Here is a 7,551-nt window from a genome sequence, read left to right as displayed (position 1 = left end):
TAGAGTTGGAAGGGACCTGAGGTTCATCTAGTCCAGGGGTCAGCAAACTTTTTCAGCAGGGGGCTGGTCTACTGTCCCTCAGGCCTTGTGGGGGGCCGGACTATATTTTGAAAATAAAAATAAAAATGAATGAATTCCTATGCCCCACAAATAACCCAGAGATGCATTTTAAATAAAAGCACACAGTCCACTCATGTAAAACTCACTGATTCCCAGACCGTCCGTGGGCAGGATTTAGAAGGCTATTGGGCCGGATCTGGCCCCTGGGCCTTAGGTTGCCTACCCCTGATCTCGTCCAGGGGTCAGCAGCCTTTTTCAGCAGGGGGCTGGTTCACCGTCCCTTAGACTATGTGGTGGGCCAGACTATACAGTGGTACCTCTGGTTACATTCGCTTCAGGTTACAGACTCCAATAACGCAGAAATAGTGCTTCAGGTTAAAAACTTTGCTTCAGGATGAGAACAGAAATCGTGCTCCAGCGGCATGGCAGCAGCAGGAGGCCGCATTAGCTAAAGTGGTGCTTCAGGTTAAGAACAGTTTCAGGTTAAGAACGGACCTCTGAAACGAATTAAATACTTAACCCGAGGTACCACTGTATTTTGAAAAAAGAAGAAGAATGAATTCCTGTGCCCCACAAATAACCCAGAGATGCATTTTAAATAAAAGGACACATTCTACTCATGTAAAAACATGCTGATTCCCGGACCGTCCGTGGGCCGGATTTAGAAGGCGATTGGGCCGCATCCGGCCCCCGGGCCTTAGGTTGCCTAGCCCTGGTCTAGTCTAACCTGCTGCAATGCAGGAATCTTGCCCCCAGTCATCCCTGGGGGGCTCAAACCACCAACCTTCTGGGTCCCAGGCAGAGCCGCTGACTCCCTCCCCAGGTCAGTCCATGTGCAGGAAGGCCCACCCTCCTCGATTCAGGAGTACGAGAGAGTTCCTTGCAAGGAGAACCCAGTGCTGCTTTGGATTGTTGTGTGTGTCTAAAAATGGATAAGATGCTTTTTCAGCCGGGGGGTGGGGCAGGGGGCGGACTACATTTCCTCCTGGACAACTTTCTCGAGAGCCACATCCCTCAGTGGGCGGGGCGGGGGGCAGAAGTGGGAGGAGCCACACATTACAATAAGCCGGTGTCGATCAGTCTTCTCGCCTGGGGAGAAAACAGCAAAAACCTGACAAAGAGAGCACAGCAGAGGTTATATTTTTTGAGAATCCTCTGGAAAAATAATCTCTCAAAGGACCTATTGATGGCATTTTCCCATTGTACTGTGGAGAGTGTATTAACTTATGGTCTCTGTGTGTGGTTTGGGAGCTTCAAGGTCAGGGGGAAAAACAATGCTGCCCAGGGTTGTAAAGACTGCGGAGAGAATAATTGGGTGCACTCTTCCCCCCTTGGATCAAATCTACGCTTCCAGGTACCATAAGAAACCTGCAGAGATAGTGCAGGATAGCGCACACCCCGGAAATGACCTCTTTCAGCTTCTGCCTTCTGGAAGAAGGTACAGGATTATAAAGACTAGGACTAGCCGCCTGAGAAACAGTTTCTATCCAAATGTGAGTTTGGTTTTAAATGCAGTGTAAGGTAGTCTTTATGCGAGCGTATTGTATTCTATTATGGGGTATCAGAGTTTTTAGGGGCTAACCAAGCTGGGATAGCAGGCTTGTGGGTTTTTGAATGTCTGATGTAGATTAATTCAATTTCGTTGTTCTGTATGGGACAATGACAATAAAGATTATCGGATCGGATCATAAGAGAAGCTCGTGTTTCTATTTCCTCAGCATTGGATCTCTGATCCACTTGAACCCAGCTAGTTTATACAGACAACTCACACCCATCTCTGAGATTCAGGACGGATAATAGAAAGTCCTTCTTCACACAGCCCCATAGTTAAGGTACGGAACTCCTTGCCACCAACTTGGATGGCTGTGGAGGACTATTGGACAAATTTGTGGAAAAGGTTAAGAATGACCACTAGCCACAATGGCTCTGACCTGCCTCCATGGTGAGAGGCAGTAATGCTTCTGAATACCAGTTGCTGGAAACCGCAGGAGGAGAGAGGGGTCTTGGGTTCGAATCCTGATTCCCTTTGGGGCACCTGAGTGGCCACTGAGAGAACAGGATGCTGGCCTCATCCAGCAGCGATTTATTTCAGTTCTGATCTCCCCAGCCAGGCAAAAACAAGGAGGGTACGAAGGAAGGTGGGTGGAGAAGGGGAGGATAGTTCTGGGAAAAGGTGGGAATGAATGAGGACTGTGGGCCAGAAAGATCAGCCCTGGAGGGAGCTGTGCATCTTTAGCCTGGAAAAGAGGAGACTGAGAGGAGATAAGATAGCCATCTTCAAATCTCAAGGACTGCCCCATGGAAGAGGAAATAAGCTTGTTTTCTCCTGCTCCAAAGGGTAGGACTCGAACCAGTGGCTTCAAGTTGCAAGAAAGGAGATTCCGGCTGTCAGGAATGAGCCAGCTCCCAGTGAAGGTTTGCAGCCAATAGCAGAAAGCAGCCAGGAACAGAGAGGCTTTGATGTTAGTCAGACAGGGGAGAGCTGGCAGCTGCAGACCTTGGCACTTTCTGACCCTGACGGAGAAGGCAATAGCTGAGAGCAGGCTAGAACACAGCCAACGCTTGCCGGAAGCACAATCAGGCGCAAATAAACTCAGAGACAGCCTGTTAGGTGTGTGTGTAGGAGCCAGGCCCTGTGACCAATAGGACTTCACAGGACTGGGGCCTTCCTAAGTTTGTTCTGGAGAGGCAAGGCACGGCCGCACAGGTGAGGCCGATTGGTAACTCACAGCACCTGGTGGCAAGAGCCAGGAAGGGATATAAGGTCAGCATTTTCCCTTTGGCTCTTTGCCACAGCAACACACTTCCTGCCTTGCTGCGTTTGGCTTCTTGCTTCCTGATCCTTGAACCTTGCCTTCTTGACTCCCTGCTTCTTGATCCTCGGACCCCTGACTTTCTGCCTCCTTGCTCTCTGACCCCCAGACTCTTGGCTTCCTGACTCCTGGCTTCTGGACCCCCGTTCATGCTACATCACCGCCATCTTGCCCACGGTCCCGACATCTCCTGCCGGGACTTTGATCACCCGCGAACCGGACCGTGACACAGCCTCTCAGAACTGGAAGAAGTTGGAGCTGACCTAGTAAGTCCGAGGAGTCGGCGAATGGGAGGGTTGTTAGACAGGAAGCAAAACAAGAGATGTAAGGGTCGTAAGTTCAGTATCTGCTGGAGACGCCGGAAGGAGTCTTCAGAAGGGTCATCTTGAGTGATGATGCCGGATGCTTTGTTAGAGCCATCCAGAGCTATCTGTTTGTTTTTGCAATAAATCCTCCTTTTTAATTAGCTATGCTTACTGTGTTATCAAGCTGAGAACCTGGACTCCTGACAACATCAGGAAGAACTTTCTGACAGTAATGGCAGTTCGACAGTGGAAGGATCTCCCTCGGGAGGTTGCGGAGTCTCCTTCCTTGGAGGTTTTTAAGCAGAGGTTGGATGGCCATCTGCAATGAATGCTTTAGCTGAGATTCCTGCACTGCTGGGGGTTGGACTAGATGACCCTCAGGGTCCCTTCCAACTCTATGATTCTATGATTTGTCCTCCGGGGCCAAGGCCTGAGCATCAGAAATTGGCGAGGGCTCCCTGAATGGTTCAGTAATCTGCGTTTGGCTCACTGGAAAGAGATGAGCTCATTTCAAGAGAGGGAGATGGTTCTGTAAACCAGACCTTCTGTGCTCCCATTCCCCTGCTGCTGCCTAAAAAACAGAGATTGCCTCTCGTTCGTCTTGCCATGTCCTTTTGAGTGCCTTCCGCAATATTCTCCTGGGATATGACTTCATCTTTGAGGCAGGCTTTGTCTGCCATCCTCTTTCATCCACCCTGTTCTCTCCCCCCCCAACCCCCCCCCAACCACCTTAATGCTAAGTTGTCTGGGTAGTCTTAAGAACATGGGTAGGCAACCTAAGGCCCAGGGCCCAGATCCGGCCCAATCGCCTTCTAAATCTAGCCCGCAGATGGTCCGGGAATCAGCGTGTTTTTACATGAGTAGAATGTGTGCTTTTATTTAAAATGCACCTCTGAGTTATTTGTGGAGCATAGGAATACGTTCATTTCCCTCCTCTTCAAAATATAGTCCGGCCCACCAATTGGATTATGATTCGGATATGTTGATTGGCTGTTTTTATTGGAAAATCAATAAAAATGATTTTTTAAAAAATACACACACACACACACACACACACACACACACACATATATATATATATATATGCTTTCGTAGATTTTCACGGGTACAGGAATGCAGGTTTTGGTGTCCTCGGGTGTCTTCCCGTGTAAAAGTTGGGGTGTCTAGGCGACGTTTCGACGAGGTCTCACTCGTCATCTTCAGGCTGGTGCTTTCGGCTTCTTGTTACTGGAACAGAGCGGGATCTCAATGTTTGAGTTCCTATAAATACTGTAGAGGGGGTGTGGTGTCTAGCCTCCAATGTTCTGGGCAGAGAGGAAGTTCCCAGGCTAGTGTGCCTTTTCTTCTTTTGTTCCTTAATTACTTGAGAGATACCTTGAGTGATTTCTTGAGTGATATCCTGAGTACCACTTAGGTGGGTCATTAGGTGTGGATTAGTTGCTAAAGTCTTTGTGTCTTGACCTCTTGAACTTTGTGAAGAGTTTTCCTGAGAAGATGGCTGTATTGCACTTAGTTGTGCTTTGGCTTGGCTTCGTGTATAGGGGCGAGCTGTGGTTTTGTGGCTTGTGTCAGCCAGATCTGTGTAGGGATTGCAGGGGGGTGCAGCATCCGGAGGTGCCACCATGGATTGGCTACTGGATGGTGTCAGTAATTCATCTGTGGAGAGGGTCTGGGTTTGGGTCTGGTGTGGTTGATTGGTGTTGGCGTTCTGTGTGCCTCTGGATCTGGTGTCAGTTTTTGTGGGGAGGGCTAATTTCCAGATGTCTGGCAAGCGGGATGTGTCGTCACGCTTGTTCATGTTGTGAGGGTGTTTCTAAAAAATAAAATTAGCAAAATCCTCCATAAACACAATATCAAAACAGCCTTTTGCACCAACCAAAAAATAGCCAATATCCTCAGAAACCCCAAGGATAAAATCCAGTTGGAAAACCAAGGGATCTATGAAATACCCTGCAAAGTCTGCCCAGCCACGTACATTGGACAAACAAACAGACGAATAAATGCACGTATCGCAGAACACAAGAATGCCGTCAAAAAAGAAGAAAAAACTTCCTCTCTTTTCCAACACATGAAAGAAACAGGACACGAAATTAATTTTGCAGATTCCAAATTGCTCTTTAACACGGAACATCACCACAAGAGAATAATCATGGAAGCCATCGAGATAGAGAAACACCCTCACAACATGAACAAGCGTGACGACACATCCCGCTTGCCAGACATCTGGAAATTAGCCCTCCCCACAAAAACTGACACCAGATCCAGAGGCACACAGAACGCCAACACCAATCAACCACACCAGACCCAAACCCAGACCCTCTCCACAGATGAATTACTGACACCATCCAGTAGCCAATCCATGGTGGCACCTCCGGATGCTGCACCCCCCTGCAATCCCTACACAGATCTGGCTGACACAAGCCACAAAACCACAGCTCGCCCCTATACACGAAGCCAAGCCAAAGCACAACTAAGTGCAATACAGCCATCTTCTCAGGAAAACTCTTCACAAAGTTCAAGAGGTCAAGACACAAAGACTTTAGCAACTAATCCACACCTAATGACCCACCTAAGTGGTACTCAGGATATCACTCAAGAAATCACTCAAGGTATCTCTCAAGTAATTAAGGAACAAAAGAAGAAAAGGCACACTAGCCTGGGAACTTCCTCTCTGCCCAGAACATTGGAGGCTAGACACCACACCCCCTCTACAGTATTTATAGGAACTCAAACATTGAGATCCCGCTCTGTTCCAGTAACAAGAAGCCGAAAGCACCAGCCTGAAGATGACGAGTGAGACCTCGTCGAAACGTCGCCTAGACACCCCAACTTTTACACGGGAAGACACCCGAGGACACCAAAACCTGCATATATATATATATATATATATATAGTCCAGCCCCCCCACAAGGTCTGAGGGACAGTGGACTGGCCCCCTGCTGAAAAAGTTTGCCGACCCCTGCGTAAGAACATGGGTAGGCAAACTAAGGCCCGGGGGTGGATCCGGCCCAATAGCCTTCTAAATCCGGCCTGCGGATGGTCCAGGAATCAGTGTGTTTTTACATGAGTAGAATGTGTCCTTTTATTTAAAATGCATCTCTGGGTTATTTGTGGGGCATAGGAATGCGTTCATTTTCCCCTGTTCAAAATATAGTCCGGCCCCCCCAATTAGATTATGATTTGGATATGTTGATTCGCTGTTTTTATTGGAAAATCTATAAATTTGTTATATCTATTGATATCAATTTCGATATATAATGGTCCAGGAATCAGCGTGTTTTTACATGAGTAGAATGTGTGCTTTTATTTAAATTGCACCTCTGGGTTATTTGTGGGGCATAGGAATGCGTTCTTTTTTTTTCTTTTCAAAATATAGTCTAGCCCAGTGTTTCCCAACATTGGGCCTCCAGCTGTTTTTGGACTACAATTCCTATCATCCCTTGCCACTGGTCTTGCTAGTCAGGGATGATTCAAAAACAGCTGGAGGCCCAAGTTGGGAAACACTGGTCTAGCCCCTCACAAGGTCTGAGGGGCAGTGGACCAGCTCCCTGCTGAAAAAGTTTGCTGACCCCTGCTTAAGATCATAACATAAGAACATGAGAAGAGCCCCACTAGATCTTGCCAAAGGCCCATCTAAGTCCAGCATCCTGTTCTCACAGTGGCCAACCAAACCATCAAGCAGCAATGAAAGCCCTCTGGTTTGCCTGGAATGGGGGTTCTTTGCATGCATGGCTACTATACAAAGCTAAGAGTCACATCCATTGCTTCACTGCACCGATTCTTGACTCCCATTGCACCCACCATGCAGCCCCCAAAGGGTTCCTCACAAGGCACTGTGTCTCCCTTTGGCCGAAAACAGCACCCTATCCCCAGTTTAAAGGCACAAGAACATAGCAGAACCAACAGCAGAACACAGCGCTCTCTTCATCCAGCCCTGTCCTTCCTAAAACGTCAAGCTCCAAATCTCCAGTTTTTTAAGAAAGAGAGAGAGGGATAGGTGCTGGGGCTCGAAGGTGCTCCTAAACTCCAAGAGGCAACTTCTCTGATCCTGTGCTTGTTGCATTTAACTTGGCAACAAGAGGCGAGCGGGAATCCACTTTGTGCATGCTCTGTGGCTCTCCTTGATTGCTTCCCCATACATCCCGGGGGCTCAGCCAAAACTGGCATAAAGGTAAAGGTACCCCTGCCCGTACGGGCCAGTCTTGACAGACTCTGGGGTTGTGCGCCCATCTCACTTAAGAGGCCAGGGGCCAGCGCTGTCTGGAGACACTTCCGGGTCACGTGACCAGCGTGACATCGCTGCTCTGGCGAGCCAGAGCCGCACACGGAAACGCCGTTTACCTTCCCGCTGGTAAGCGGTCCCTATTTATCTA

This window comes from Podarcis gaigeae (assembly GCF_964106915.1).
Source record: "Podarcis gaigeae genome assembly, chromosome: 16".
NCBI lineage: Eukaryota > Metazoa > Chordata > Lepidosauria > Squamata > Lacertidae > Podarcis > Podarcis gaigeae.
This window is presented reverse-complemented; position numbering follows the sequence as displayed.